The 16,146-nt window shown below is 43.4% G+C and overlaps 1 protein-coding gene and 1 long non-coding RNA gene across 4 annotated transcripts in view; one reads left to right on the top strand and one right to left on the bottom strand.

The window, feature by feature from the left end:
- The window catches only part of KANK1 (KN motif and ankyrin repeat domains 1), a 167,861-nt gene that overhangs the window by 129,371 nt on the left and 22,344 nt on the right, over positions 1 to 16,146 (bottom strand). The window lies entirely within an intron of this gene.
- On the top strand, positions 11,970 to 12,928 carry LOC128839053 (uncharacterized). Its single transcript, XR_008445362.1, has 2 exons — positions 11,970 to 12,105; positions 12,719 to 12,928. It is a non-coding gene; the product is annotated as an uncharacterized LOC128839053 (long non-coding RNA).

The following is a 16,146-nucleotide window of genomic DNA, read 5'->3' as shown; positions in this document are numbered from 1 at the left end:
AGTTTGTTGGTGTGGGAGATGGAGCTCTCTCAGGGGCTGGTCCAAGGCAAAATCCCACAGGAACTAAGAAGCATCACAAATCTTATCACAAGGACAAGGCACACGCCTTGTACCGTGGCTTCTCTAACACACAAACAGCACATACATGTTTAAAAAAAAACAAACAACCCACACCATTCTCCCCCTCGGGAGAAGATGAGGGAAAGAGAGAGAGAATGAATCATACCTGACAGATGTTAGTCACGTCCCTTAATGTACTACTGAAAGGTGCTCAGATACTACTGTGTTATAAAAATCAGAATTCCACATCAAAGTTTCTTTGTCAGAGAAGTCATCTTTTTACTTCTGAACCGCCAGCTTTGTCAATCAGCCTGGCTTACTTCACTACCGGTGACAGAGAATCTACAATCAGACCTTTGTTAACAAGTCCACTAGTGATGTACAAACTAGGGGAGAACCTAGCTCACTCCACCATAACATTTCAGAGCCACTGCAGCTACCTAGAATAAAGAGTAGTAGAAACAAAAATATGCTCAAAAGACAGTCCAGATACTATACTAGATACAGAGGGAGCATGTCTGTTGATTAATGTGCCATTTTTACACAGCCAGTTTTCCAATCTTAACCCCATTTTGATTTAAAAGACACAGACTTTAAGGCCAGAAGGGGCTATCGTGATCATCTAGTCTGACCTCCCGCACGTCGCAGGCCACAAAACCTCACCCACCCACTCCTGTAATAGACACATACCCTCCAGCTGAGCTACCCAAGTCCTCAAATCCTGATTTTAAGTCTTCAAGTTACAGAGTATCTGCCATTTATTCTAGTTTAAACCAGCAAGTGACCCATGCCTCAGGGTGCAGAGGAAGAGAAAAACCCCTCAGGGTCTCTGCCAATCTGACCCGGGGGTGGGGATTCCTTCCTGACCCCAAATACGGCAATCAGTTCAACTCTGAGCATGTCAGCAAGACCCATCAGCCAGACATCCGGGAAAGAGCATTCTGTAGTAACTCAGAACCTGCCTCCTCCCCATCTCATGCCTCATCTCTAGCCATTGAGGATTTTTGCTACTAGCACTTGCAGATGGGCCACATGCCATTTTAGGCAGTCTTGTCACATCATCCCCTCCTTAAACTGATCAAGCACAGGTTAGGTTTTTTACACCCAACAGCTCCCCTAGGAAAGCTGGTCCTGAACTTCACTACTCTGATGGTTAGAAACCTTTGTCTAATTTCAAGCCTAAGCTTATTGATGGCCAGTTTCTATCCATTTGTTCTTGTCTTAACATTGGCACTTAAATAACTCCTCTCCCTCCGTGGTATTTAAGTTATCCCAAAAAAAACCTTCCAGGACTTTCAAATAAAAGGTGCAGTGGAGCCCCTTTTTCATAAGTGTTCAGTTATTAAGAGGCAAGTTGAATTGGGGCCAAAGTAACTTGGCAAGTTTCTTTTTGAGGTTTCAGTGACAAAGCAAATCTTTTTTGCTTAAAGCCAAGGCTACCTTATCTGCCATCACTGATGCTGCCTCTTGGTACAAAGATCATCGCTCTTCACAAGATGCAAACGGACTTTCAGCTTTTTGTGACTTGACGGGATGCACAGGATCAAGAACAACATGTTTGGTTTCTGACTGACCCACCTATTAAAACAAGAATAGTTGTCGGTGGGGTGGCGTAGTATAAAGTTAGAATAATTTTACTGCATACATATTTATTACAATCTGCAACCAGACACACTAAGTCCCGTTACACAAGGTGGAAGGCAACAGGGAGTTGTTTCCCCCAGTGCAGAGTGGGTATAAGAGGCTAACAAAGCAAAATGGTAATGTGACTACTGCCACACTACACTGGTGTACATGACAAGCCTGGGCCCCATGTGAACAGGCAGTTTCAGATGCTGGGTAGTCACTGGCTATACGGAGATATTGTGTTAGCAATGTTAGTGACAAACATGGTTTCTTTCCACAGAAATCCTCTTATTTAAATTGAGAAAACCTTTTACCTGGAAGATCTTATTACTTCATGACTTTAATTATGGTCTCTCTCAAGGTTGTCCAGCTGACATTCTCTGCACAGCTCAGCTACATGAATTAATGCATGAGTTACTTTAGCAGCAAAGACTAATGGAGTTGGTAAATGGGTTACACAAACTCAAGTAGGACCTTGGGTACAAGAGTCAGTTCTCAAGTTTCAGTTCATTTACTTAGAGGTTTGAGAGAGAGTGGGAAAAGGACAGTTTCACCTTGTTTAGGATTAGCATTGGAACATAGTTAGCAATAGTCAGCCACCTTCCTGATCCTTGTAACAATAACCGAAAAGGGCATTTAAGTTACATTTCTAGTCCAGGCAGCCACACTATTTGAATATAAAGAGGGACCACCCATATCGGGCAACATGAACACCACTCTTAATAATATCACCAGGGGAGGGCTATGAAGACCACAAAATGGTTTGCCAAATACCAGTACACCTGAATGCCAATCTCCCAAAGAGCGTCAAAAAGAATTTAACCAGATAATTCACCAGGCATCTGCGTCCTTGGTCACTGCTGCATCAAGAAATTTAATAAATAAATATGATTTATTGATAAAATAGTTAGTTTGCCTGAGGTTCAGATCCACATAGGATCAGTTCATGAAACAGGAGGATTCACAAAAGCAAAAGCTTTCAATACATGACCGTTCAAGACGGGTAGGAAATTTTATTTGTAAACAATTACTGAATGGAAGTTGATGCATAAATATGTTGAGGAGAGGCAAATGGTGTATGTTTTAAAACAGAACTCTTTTTTGCAGTTTTGATGTCATAACTTCAACTACTTTTATATTTATGGATTAGAAGATTTACTTAGACTATCCTTTGTTTTTCCTCCATCCCCTGAAAAAAGTATCCATCCTTTGGGTCAAAACAACAGATTGTACAAACAATCAACTGCAACTAGGGTTTCATTAATTATCAGGAGGACTAACTTGGCGTTTCTTTTAATACCGAAATTGAACAGTCTGACAAATCACTATCCTGGTACTTCACTCCTTCTATAATCCATGCATTTAAGCCTGAGATAGAGCCTTTATGGTATCTAATTGCATGCAAACATCACTTTGTTATAGTGCTACATATTAAGATAATCTCACCATTGTGCTAAGCAGAATTTTACCTGGAAATTAAGACTGAGCTTCATAGCATACTTGCTAGTTTCTCTGGAGGTAGGACGGAACCAAAACCATCAGTCTTCCAACCAGCCACTCACCCAATACTGTCACTATGGGTAGATTTACACTGCAATCGAAGGTGTGACTGCAGCTTGGGCAGGCATACCTGCACTAAATAACAGTGTAGACTGATCTGGTGGGATATGGGCAGGCCTGTACAGTCCACACCATCACGCCATCACTCCTTCACTGCTATTTCAGGATGACAGATTGAGGGCCTTTTTTTTTTTTTTTTTTTAAATAAAATAGAGCGATCAGGTTGGGGGTGGGTGAGGAACCATAGCTCATTCCGCTCTTTCTATTTCTAGATCAGATAGCCACTCACCTGCGTACACTGGGCAACATTTACCTTCAGGCAGACTGCTGCTCTGCTGAACGTGACATGGTAGGTGAGGTAATATTTTTTTTATTGGACTAACTTGTGCTGGTGAAAAAAGACACATTTTTTTTGCTCCACAAACCTGAAGAAGAGCTCTGTGGGGCTCAAAGGCGTCTCTTTCACCAACAGAAGTTAGTCCAATAAAAAAAATATATATTATCTCACCTACTTTGTCTCTCTCATATCCTAAGACCAATGCAGCTACAACACTGCAAACGGCTCTGATGAGAAGCAGTTGTTTAGTATCCGTAATACGCTGGCTGCAGTCATATTGGAGCATGGAAAAAGCCTCAAGACCATAAGGCAGCAGCCATAAATAGCTAGTTCATGCACTATTATTAGCCTGATAAATTCCATATTGTCCATTTATAACCTTGAATTTCAGTCAACTTTGTAAATGGAGCAGTTTAGAGAGTCTCTTAAATGTTTAAAAAAAAGTGCACTAAAAATAAGATTCTAGGCTGCTGAAGCTTAACTAAGGTGGAGCACATCTGTGGAGAGCTGTGTGCTAAATTCATCTCTGGTGTAAATCAAGGGAAGTCAGTGGTGTTACCCCAGGGATGTATGTGGCTAATACATTTGGGCTGGGATTTTGAGAGAAAGACATTAAGAGATTGAAAGCCATGGGGATTTGTGTACTTAACTCCCTGAAGTTCCTTTAAAAATCACAGCCTTCGTTTTTGTGCTCTCCCCTGTGTGTGGAACGCAAAAGGTAGCCCTACACACCATCTTCTGGACATGGCTGAACAATAAAGTGTTGCATATGCAATTGGTTTCATTACAATACAAATAGTGCCAAGAAAAATCACATCCCAGATTATTCATATCTGAAAGACCAGCCTGTTCAGATTAAGGCCTGGAGCTTTGAAGCATAGGCGCCAACTCCATGGGTGCTCCAGGGCTCTGCACCCACCGGCAGCTCCCCGCCCCGCTCCCAGCTCACCTCCGCCTCCACCTCCTCCCCTGAGTGCCTCGTGACTGCTTTTTCCCCCTAGCTCCCAGCGCTTGTGCCACGAAACACCTGTTTCGCGCAGCAAGCACTGGGAGGGAGGGGGGAGGAGGAGGAACGCGGCGCGCTCAGGGGAGGAGGCAGGGGAAGGGGTTGGAAAGGGTGGCGTCGGGGCAGGGCCAGGGGCGGGGGGACACGAGCACCCACCGGCACCAGGGAAAGTTGGCGCCTATGCTTTGAAGTTTCACTTTTCCTGCAGGGCACATGAGAGTGGAACTTGGAGAGAGACAGACAGACCTCACCCTTCCTTCAGGACAAATGGAATTTTAAGACTTCAGATCTGCAGGACACACACCCCATTAGAACAAACTTCCTCCCTCAAGTGGTTAGCACAGGGGAAATGGGACTCACATGACCTGGTGTCAACATCTCATTGTGGCACAGACTTGCAGGGGGACTTTAGGCAAGTCACTCAGCCTTCGCAACTGATTTCCTATCAGTAAAATGCAGATAACGATGCTTAGCTGCCTTTGTAAAACACTTTGAGATCTTCAACTTTAATATGTGAAATCTGAGCATCATCTCACCTTTTCCTCCGGGGTAGTTATGAAGAATTATGGTAAATAAGCCTCCGAAAGACAGGTACATTTGGGAGTGCTTCTCAGAAATGTATCTGATTTATTTTCCATTCCCCCATTCCAAACACACACCTTCCCTTTTTTCCTCCAGCCCCCACACTGCTCTAGAAAGTGCTCAATATTGAACCTAGGCAGAAATAGCGAGGCTACTTGTTTGTCAAATTTTAAAGCTGCACTAATTTAGCAGTTTTTGGATTCAATAAGCTCCAGGCTGCACCATTTTGCAAAATGTTTGGCTGTTTGCTCAAGCCGGCGGGTAAGAACAGTGTTTTGGAGAGAGCAAGCGGGGGCATGTATCACTGACGATGGCTATTACTGGTGGTAACGCTGCTGCATTACAATAGCTGGCTCACCCAAGGTGCTGAATCAGGGACAGTGTCTGGTTGTCAGCAGGACTCCACAAATTAGGGCTGTTGGGAGGAGACCATCCCTATGCAACTCACCTTTAACTGTCTCCAGGGAAACCCCTTTCCTCTCCAAACTTGCACACTACTCTTGCCCGGCCTCCCTTCTTTAGCTTCTCCCACCGCAATCAAGGAAGCAGAGGATAGGTAGATTCTAACTACTGCATAGGCTATGAAAGAATAGCCGTAGACACCACCATGGCTGAAATACCAGTGGCTGCCAACACCTCATCGACATTAGGACTAACATGGTTGCTATAAACACTTTTAGGGAAAACACAAAGATTACTAGTGAATGCGCCACACAGGGGAATACAATGGTCTGCAGACATAACAGCATTTGCAAGATCCAGTTCTAACACACTAAGCAAAGTACTACCCCCAAAAAAGAAAGTTAAAGAACTAAACAAACAGGAAACACCCCATAAACCGTATGACCCGTTAAGTAGGTTTTCCTTAATGACATCCAAGTATTCTAATAAAATACTTGAAGTTGCAAAAGCCCCTTTATGTACATGGTTTATAAAATATGCAGGTCACATAACAATACAATGTAAACCAGCTCTGGCTGAAGAGCTAGAGTTCAATCACAAATGTAAGGAAGGGCACAAGAAACCCAATGTAAAGCTTTGCAATATTGCTTTATCACATCAATGGGAAGATTCAGAGTGCTTAGGGACATTCCAGATGACTTACTCGTTGTCATATCACAGAGTCATTTGTCCAGGACTTTCAAACTTGCTATAGCAGTTTGTACATTATTTTCCCCATAGAAAGAAAAATATTCATGTAGGAAATTCACAACTGTATTAACTACAGGTTTCTAGGGTGTTAAAAAGCACTACTCTTTAAACCAGTGGTTCTCAAACCTGGTCCGCCGCTTGTTCAGGGAAAGCCCCTGGCAGGCCAGGCCGGTTTGTTTACCTGCCGCGTCCGCAGGCTGCGGGAAGGGCGGCCAGCACATCCCTCGGCCCGCGCTGCTTCCCGCAGCCCCCATTGGCCTGGAGCGGCGAACCGCGGCCAGTGGGAGCCGCGATCGGCCGAACCTACAGACGCAGCAGGTAAACAAACCGGCCCGGCCTGCCAGGGGCTTTCCCTGAACAAGTAGCGGACCGGCTTTGAGGACCACTGCTTTAAACAACATGATCTCAGTAGCTTATTTTCTGTCCATTTAGCTCTTTCTAGATGTTCTTTAAATACAAAAATACTTCCCAAGATACCAATGTAGCCACCAATACAAAAAGCTATAGGGTTTCATTATTTCATGTAAAGTAAAACTAAATGTACAAGGCTGTTAATCCAGTGCCTCTCTAGCACACCGTACATCATTTGACCGTAATGCTTGGAGCAGTAACTTGACCTGTCTGGGAAGGTGGGTGGTGCTACACAAGCTGAAACATTAGAAAGTTTATGCGTGATTAGGTTGGGTATTTGCCACATTCTTTGATCCATGAACAAAGTAGTACAGTATGAATAGAAAAGTTACTTTGACACTCCAGACTCAGATTACATCCAAAACATCAGTTAAGAGGACTTTTATGTGATTCAATGTGAAAGAAGAGTTCTCATACCTTCAAAAAAAGTTTCATTGAACTTTTATACCTAAACTTTCCCCTGTGGTGTTGTCAGCTCAAACAGAGCCAGCATTGTGTTCCAGCAGGGGTTTGCAGCCTTTCCTGCCATGACACAAAATTCAGTCACTTTGTTCTCCTGTGAACACACACAGAGACACAGAAGCTTTTGCACCCATTCATGCAGCACTGCCAAGGACACCTGCCAGTCCACCCTTTCCTACAGCTGCTCGGCAATGGAGAGGGCAGCTCTCTGTGGCTCTGAGCCCTTCCACACTTTTGAGAGGGCACACATTTTCTTCAGCGTGCTCATGCCCCACTTCCTGTTCTGCTCCTTGATTCAGAATTCCCACTCAGTGAGGCCAAGAACAAGCGAGAAAAATACAATCTGTGGGTCTTGCTGCGCTTACAGGGAACATACTGTTGAAGCACTCATGAAGCAGATTGGATGAGGAGACACAGCACTTGCTAACAAATTCACGAGCAACCAGCTCAGACTGAGACTCCTTAAATTTCTGGTAATATTTAATTCACACTGAGCATGCTCAGAGGCTCGCAGGTATTAACCTAGTGACTTGAATATGCAACTTCTAACCCTTGTCCTTACAAGGAACGAGACCACCACAAAGCCCTACTAGCAACCGAGAGAGATTGAGTAATGTGCGCTAACTCAGTGGCGGAGAACTTGCAAGTGAAGTTGAAACCTATCCTGTAGGAGGTTCCCATGACTGATACTCTTGGGTGGGACTTGGGGAAGGGAAGGGAAACTACAAATCTAAAGATTTCCCATAGTAGAGGGAGACTAAATCTAACTCCTTAGCTCCACCATTGGCCTAAGGAATTGGCTGGGGGTGGGGGAAATCTTTGGGTGCCATCTTCTTTCTCTATAACAAGTTCTCCTGTTAGACTAACTCAGTTTGCTATGTCTCGCTGGGTAGAAACTCTGCAATGCTTTTCTTTGTTTATTCAACTCAAGTGAGCTGATCTTGTGATAATTAGCTAGCCTCGGACCTGGGTCTGGAGTCACTCAGAATCCTCTGTCTAGACTGCCCTCAGAATAGGAGGTTACTTACCTGTAACTGGAGGTTCTTCTAAATGTGTGGTCCCTACCTGTATCCCACTACCTGACCTCCAGCCCCTCTGCTGCAGATCTCTCAGATTCATGGTAAGGAAAATAACTAGAGAAACATTGCTCCATACTGCTCTCTATATCCCTGCCTTCAGTTTGGAGCATGGAGGAGAACAACTGCGCAGCCACGGACCAATGGACACTAATTACTGAAAATCTCTGGACTCAGGCGCATGAATGGATAGGAACAGGAGGCAGATGAGAGAATGCAGATAGCATGTATCTCTGTAGTACCGCCATCCCTAGAGCTGCATCTGCAGTAGGAGTCTGGACCAATGCATAATGTCTCGAAAAGGTGTGTATTGAGATGGCTCACAGAGATGCTGCAGAGGTTGCTTACACTCTAATGGAATGGGCTCTCGACCCCTCTGGATGGGGTGAAGCGAGAAGGGATATGTTAGCTAATTAGTAATAAAGACTGATGCAGCCAGAGATCCATTGAAAAAGAGAGTCTCTGTGCAGACAGAGCTTGACCTCTTGGTAGCTTAGACAAGGTGATTAAAAAAAAAAAAAAAACCTAAGTATTTTTCTAACTGCTTTTGTTCTCTGCAGATAAAAGGTCAGTGCTCATCAGATTTCTAGAGTGTGAAGCCTTCTCTTCTAATCACAGGCATGAGGTTTTGGAAGGAAGAAAACAAAAAACAGTAAGTGGATGGTTCATTTCATATGAAACTTCAAAATTTCTTTAGGGGTGAATTTTGTGTGGAGAAGAAGAGAGACCTTCTCTTTATGAAAGATGGTATATGAAGGATCTGCCACGAGTGCTCTCAGCTAGCTCAGCCTCCTAGCTGGCAACTACAAGGCAACATAGAACAGATGGATAACAGTTCAAAGGGAGGTCTGGTGAGAACTGAAAGGACTTCACCAATGGTGAGGAAGTTTTAACAATTCCTTTCAGAAATTTAGTCATCACAAGATGGGTCAAGATAGCACAGTCCTCGACTAGAGGATGAAATGCGCTGATTGCTGCAGGATGGACTGGTAGGGAACTAACACAGAGATCCAATGACTTAAGGGTAAGCAGGAATCCCAGCAGGCTCTGGAGACAACTGGCATTGTCATGACCAAGAGGAGAAACACTTCTATTTGGACACATAGCATCTCCTGGTAGAAGCTTTCCTGCTTTGGCTGAGAATGGATTGAGCTGCCACTGAAAAGGTGTCCATCCAAAATACCAGACTTTGAGAAGTAGCAGTCCTGTGCTGGAGTGCCTGATCGTACAGTTGCGTTGCGTCAGCTGATACAGAAGTGGTTGCATGTTGACGGGCAGACAGGTTGAAATCCTCGGGTGGTCTGAAAATAAGAACAGTCATTGCCAGTTGGACACGATGAGCCCCATTGTGATGGATCTTTTGCAGGATTCATGGTATCAGTGGGATTGGAGGAAAGGCATATCTGAGGTGGTCTGTCCAGGGCAGCATGTAAACACAGACTAGTATTAATTAATAAGATGTTATGAGCATTTTCTAGGTTTTGGAAAGAGTGGATTCTTCACCAGAGACAAAAACCTTACATACCTTTTTCACATCACTTAAGTCTGTAGGGAATTTAATTATGAGAATTTTTCAAAATAATCTGCCAAAGTTGACAAGTCACCACACTTAAACCTTGTCTAAACTTTGCATTTAAAAAAAAAAAAAAAAAGCAACTTCCATATGATTTGAAGCTTTTTCATCCAATATTTTAGATGCACTTTTTTGTTTAGGAAGTCCTTGTTTTCAAACAAGAGACTATGGAAGTTATTATAGGTAGGGGAATCCGTACTACCCCACCAACTCTAGTTGTAACCCTTTAATTGCAGTTATGAAAAAAAAAGTAGGCTTATCTCTTGCATTTGTATTTCAAATGAAGAGATTTCTAACTACTGAGTTACTGCTGGGTTTTTAATTCCAGCAAGAAAACTGCTTGACAGGAGAATAACTTGGAGGATTTCTAAGGAAAAGTCATAGTGCAGAACTACATTTTGGCTTGGCAATCAAGGTTCTCTGCTTTGTTTGGAGAAGTCACGTGAGCAGCTTACCTGTGGCTAGACCACAGGGCTTTCTACAAATATTTTGTATTCCAGCACAAGTTTAGACATGTTACATAAACATCTGCAATATCTACTAAAAATGTGAAAGGGTGAGTAACTCCACCCTACCTATCTTCAAGCCACTGTTTCATAACCTGTTCTCTAGCAAACAGAAAGCTTTGTTAGGGGCTTCCAGTCCAAGAATGCTGCTCCCTAAACTATCTGGTGCTCTCCAGTAAACACCTGGGTATTAGGGTTTTAAATACTTGATTGAATATAGCATGGATGAAGATGAGAGAGGAATGCTATCCATTTCTTTCTTGCAGATTTAGGTACACAAACAATTCCCCCATCTTTGCTTATGAGTGCTTTATCTTTGGAGATGGGGAAATGCCAATGTCGTCAATAAGCAAAGAAGAGCAGTGGCAGAGTTGTTGTACAGGTTGTATACAGAGAGGGACACTGAAAAGTATTTATGCTAGTCTTTAGCTGACATAGGAACTGCTCACATTCACAAGTGCTTATGGCTGGCTGAAGCTAAAAAGCTTTAAAATACCAAAAATGTATAAAGGTCACACTTCTTAAGGGGAGTAAAAGAAAAAAAATCAAACATACCACAAACACATGAAGCCGTATCAACTGTCCTGGAGTTCATTTTCCAGAGTGTTAACAGCCACAGAGCAGATGTTTATTACAAAACATACTGCATGAAAGATAGTTTAATATCAAAATATTTGCTTTACAAAGATCCCAAAACAATGAAGCTCTACCAGAGCCAGCAGGCTACCTGCTATGTTAACTGAGCATGTGGGAGCTAATGTGGGTGAAGGCTTGTTTGCACACCTCGCTCTCCCTAATGCTTTACATGGCACTAATAACATCTTTACATTAGACTGCAAAAAAAGTTTGCGAGTTCTGCCTAGCAAATTCAACTATTTCATTAATTTAGGTTTAGGTTTCTAAGAGGCACCCATTACCCAGTCTCTGGTGATATACACAGAACTAAGATACTGCATCCATATTCTCCACGCTTGCCTAAGTCAGAGCTCTTCACAAATCATGGAAACACTATTTGCCACCTACCGTGTTCCAGAGAAGTTATTTAAAGCTTTTGGTGTTATATCAAGGAAAACAGCAGCAGACAGATTTGATAGGTCATAATCCCCATTTTATTCCAGCACGTAATAATGATAAGGTTTTTAAAATAGAAGCAGGTCACAGTTTAAAAAAACATCATAAAAGCAGCAAAATATTCTTAAAAAGTCAAATGCTTTAAAGCTCAGATTTCAAAGCTACAATGTATTACTCTGTTAATCTTTTGGAAAAACCAAGATAGATACCTTGCTTCAGTATGATTAATATAGGAATTCAAGCCTTGGTAGGATGACTTTCCTAAAGACATCAAGACTCAAGTGTAACACTTCTATATTGGTTTACTACATCATCCATGCTATCAATGTACACGTGTAATGAAAGAAAATCTGATATTCTTACCCTATGGGCCTTCCTCAACTGCCATAAAAAAGATTTCTCTCTCTCTCTCTCACACACACACACACACACACACACACACACACACACACACACACATAAAAGTAAAGGGGACTTTTTCAAGGTAGTTGAAAAATTCAGTCTTCTATATGGATTTGCAAAAAAAAAATTAAGGTAGTTTATGGATTTTTTTCCCAGGCCAGGCATTTTTTTCCTGTGTTCTCAACAATAAGTTCCAGCAACTGAGTACTTGCAGGTGACCCCACAAACCAGCAAGGCTGAACTTTCAATCCCTGGTTGTTCTTCCAAGTTCAAGCACATTGGTAAGTTTGTCTGCACCACCACTGCCTGTGTTGAACCAGCTATGAGTATACAGGAGACTTATCTCCAAGAATGTCAGGCCAATACCTCTTGTGCTTACTATTTTTAGTGTATAATTTTAGACGTGTCCACAGAGGAGGAGTCTGCCTGTACATCAGGATTCTGGTTCACAGTGCAGTTAAAAAGGAACTGGCAAGCAAGAAATGGGTCAAGTTCTGCCTTGCTACAGCCTCCCCCGTCCCCCCTCCCTTGATGTCAATGGAGTTAAATGAGGCGGAAAATTGGCCCCTCGAGACTTTACTTCCCGAGTCCTTTCCTCGAAAAGGAGTCACTGTGGCACCAAGACAAAACTGAATGAAGAATAGGACACACAATAGTAAGGAGGAGGAGGGTATCACTAAAAGGCAAGCCTAGAGAAAGGGTCTTATACAGAAAAGAGGAGTGTCACTAACTGGTATGCACAGATGGAGAATAAAAGGTATTTTCTATCAGTACAGCAACTCCCAACTGATGGAATCTGACTAGTAAGAGCTAACCTAGTGTCCAAACTTTATTTCTATAGCTCCTAGCTTCTTCGGCACAAAGGAACAAGTAACAACTGTTCTTATCTTTCAGTGGGAAGACGCATACAAGTCATTCTGTGTGAGGAGGCTGCCTTTGATGCTCCCTTGCTCCTGGATCTGTCCTCAGAACAGACTGAAGAAGGGACACTGCAGCTTCCTTTCCCTGGTGGAAATTCTTGGGGGAGAATTAGGGATTTAAGAGAACTAAACATGAAAGCTTTAAATAAATGCCACTTGATACAGATAATTTCACGATGGCCAATATCAGGTCATGGCAAATCTATATTTATCAGATGAACGTTTCCTAATCACTCCTACACTTAGTAATTTGAGAAGAAAGAAAGACAACACCAGCTATCAGGAAGGCTGCCAATTAATTCTTCCATCTTTCCTCCTCCCCCAGAGTATTGCTAAATGTCAAGCTAGCATAGTACCAGCTAATCTGGGAACAAGTGTTTGATAATATTGAAACAGAGAACCAACTTGTTCTGAAAACAAAACTGTCTTTAACCTTATCTGGAGAGACTCATTTATTTTCTATTCCTTCCAGTGGAGCAAGACCTGGTAAGAGGGAAGTAGAAGCACTCTTTGCTAAGTTGGGTTTTTTGTTTGTTTGTTTTTGTTTTTTTATTTTTTAAAGAGAGAAAAAGACCTAACTGGGAGGGTTGCACAGAGTTATAGGTTAGCTTTCCAGACCATCCAGGTCCATGTGTACATCTCACTAACCTCCTGGAGACAGAACTGTCAATGTATAAACTCTGTTTCATGCACAATTTTCTCTGAAACTTTGTTCCTAAAATGAGTTACACAAAGACACACAGGATCTCGGAGACCCAAGTTCTATTCCTACCCTCTTAATTGTGCACCCCAGTTAGAAAACAAAAGTCTTTGTACCTGCAAAATAATTGACAATCAGTTAAATAACTGCATAGCTAAGCAAACAGGGCTTAGCTTAGCCTGAACAGAAGTTCAGATGCCAACATAACCCATTTTAATATTAGACATTAAGGGACATGCTCTTTAGGGCAAGGACCATATTTTTCTTACACGTCTGCACAATGAGGCTAGAGCCCATAGGCACTACTGTAATACAAGTAGAAAGCTAAGATGATTTTTAAAAATAAAATAAAATAAAATAAAAAGGCTGGGGGCAAAGTTAAGAGCCTGTACAGATCATTAGAGCCATATTTTAACTAAACTTGGAGACAGTTGCTACAGAGGCTAACAAACCTTCCTGGTTGCTCCACAAGAGTGGAATGACCTCACCAATACTACAGTTTGAGGGGCACACTGGTAACCAGGGTTGGGTTGCATAGGACCCTCTTCGCTAAACTGAAGGAGTGGCTTTCTCAGCATGTCGCTCCCTTGACAGAATCAGACTGAAGGAAGACCAGACCCCTGGTAAAAATCTTCACATGCATCAAAAAACCCCACCCCTCCCCCTGTTGCCTTGGCAACTTGCTGCTCCTTCCAAAGGAGCAATAAAATATTACAGGCCACCCAGTCTCCCTTCTTCCTGTTTACATTATTTAGGGCTATTCCTTTCCCAACTTGTACTGACCGTTAACTCCCTCCTACTGTAATGCAGGTCTCTGTTTTGCATCACTAGTAGCAGGAGGATGATTCAGTTTATTAGTGACTAATAATGACTCAAATGTTGTCTTCTGTGAACCTCCATCCATCCTGGGATCCACTTCTTCCTCTCAGCAACCAGAGCTCCTGATGCCTTTCGCCTTCACCGGCTCCACTTCAATCCGGGCTAGCCCTCAGATGCGCCAGGCCCAAGAGGCATGGCAATGTTGTGGAGGCTTATTCACCTTGCTTGGGAGAACAGTCTCACTACCTGATCAGGGCAACCTGAATGGCATCTTGTAGCAAGAGCCTTTGTCTGCCTTGAGAGGTCTGGTGGGCTGTAAGGTTTGTCTACAGTTCTCCTCTACCAGGGTCTGGGGGTGAAGAAAGGAAGTTGTGAGCCAAGGGGAGGCCTCTGCCGCCTATAAATATGAGGGGCTCTACACCTTGATAAGACCTTTCAGGCATTGTCTAATATGTGCAAGGTGCCTGTGTCAGCACTCCTCAGCTGGGGTGAGCCCCCCGATGAGAGTCAGCAGTCCTACACATTTTAAGATGTACTACTTTGGGGAGCTGGACCATCCAGCACTCAGCATCTTCCTGGCATACAGCCAGCAGGTTCAAAATGAAATTGGCTTCCATGTATTGCTGGTGGTTTTTTGGAAGTCACATTATTCACTCTGGGTGTCCTCAGTGTGCTGTGGGTGCAGTTTACTAGGCCCAGAACAGCTAGGAACTGGGCCACTGCACAGAGTCCCTCACAGCCGGATGCTGCACCTGCCTCTCAAGCCGTTATCTCCAATCTCTTCTCTCAAAAGCTCTGCTGCAAAATAAGTCTCAAAGGTTATACATAAGGCTACAATTTAGTCATGGGTATTTTTAGTAAAAGTCATGGACAGGTCACAGGTAGTAACCAAAAAGTCATGGCCCGTGACCTCTCAATGACTTTTACTAAAAATACCCCTAACTAAATCTTTGATGCTAGGAGGGGCGGGTGGGTGGCCTGGGGCCCCACTGCTGCTCTGGGGCAGTGCCAGGGACCAGCTGCCTATAGCTGTCCAAGCAGCAGCCAGTGCGGCTGGCCCTGTGGCCGCCCCAGCTACTCGGGCAGCCCTGGGATCAGCCACACTGGCCGCTGCAGAAGTCATGGATTCCATGTCTTTCCGGGACCTCCATGAAAGGCTCGCAGCCTTACTTATAAGAGTGCCCAGCTCAGCTACTTTCTCTTTTGTACACCAGTAGTTGATGCACCAGCCAAAGGAGGTTAAGTGACGACCACACCCTTGCCTTTGCCTTCTGGCTCACACTTGCCTCAACTATCCCTAGTATACAAACTCCTAGTTTGGCCTGAGTAGGGCCTACACAGTTCTGGAGATAATCTGTGTATACTCAGCCATAGAGCCATGCCCACAGGTAGAGACTTGGAGTGAAAAAAACTGAACTCCCACCCCTCAACCTGATTTTTTTAAGTTTATTTTCACATTTTGAAATTTAGAAATTTCTAACACAGTCAAGAAAATGCTGACCAGTTTCACCAATAACTCAGCCCACTTGTGCATCCCCATTGTTCAGCATACACATGCTTTGTGCAGACTCAACAATGCCTTTCAAGGGTCCTGTGCATGCCCATCTCATACTCGCATCCTGGAATGAGTGCTCACAAGCGGCCGTATCCACACAAGCTTTGATGGAGGATCAGGAGCTAAACTGTTTCCCCACTTGTAAAATGGGGATCACAGAACTTCCCAAGGGTGATGTAATGAAAGTTATTTACACCTGCTCTTTGAGATCCTCAAGTGCAGGGGCTTTAAGAATAAGAAGCGTTGCCAACACTAAGAAACTTGGACTGCAGTTTTAAGAGTTCACTCAAGAGATGATAAATTAAATGAGATGTCATTATCCTTCAGC

This window comes from Malaclemys terrapin, chromosome 6 (assembly GCF_027887155.1).
Source record: "Malaclemys terrapin pileata isolate rMalTer1 chromosome 6, rMalTer1.hap1, whole genome shotgun sequence".
NCBI lineage: Eukaryota > Metazoa > Chordata > Testudines > Emydidae > Malaclemys > Malaclemys terrapin.
The sequence above is the reverse complement of the archived record's forward strand: the minus strand, read 5'-3'. Positions and strand labels throughout refer to the sequence as shown.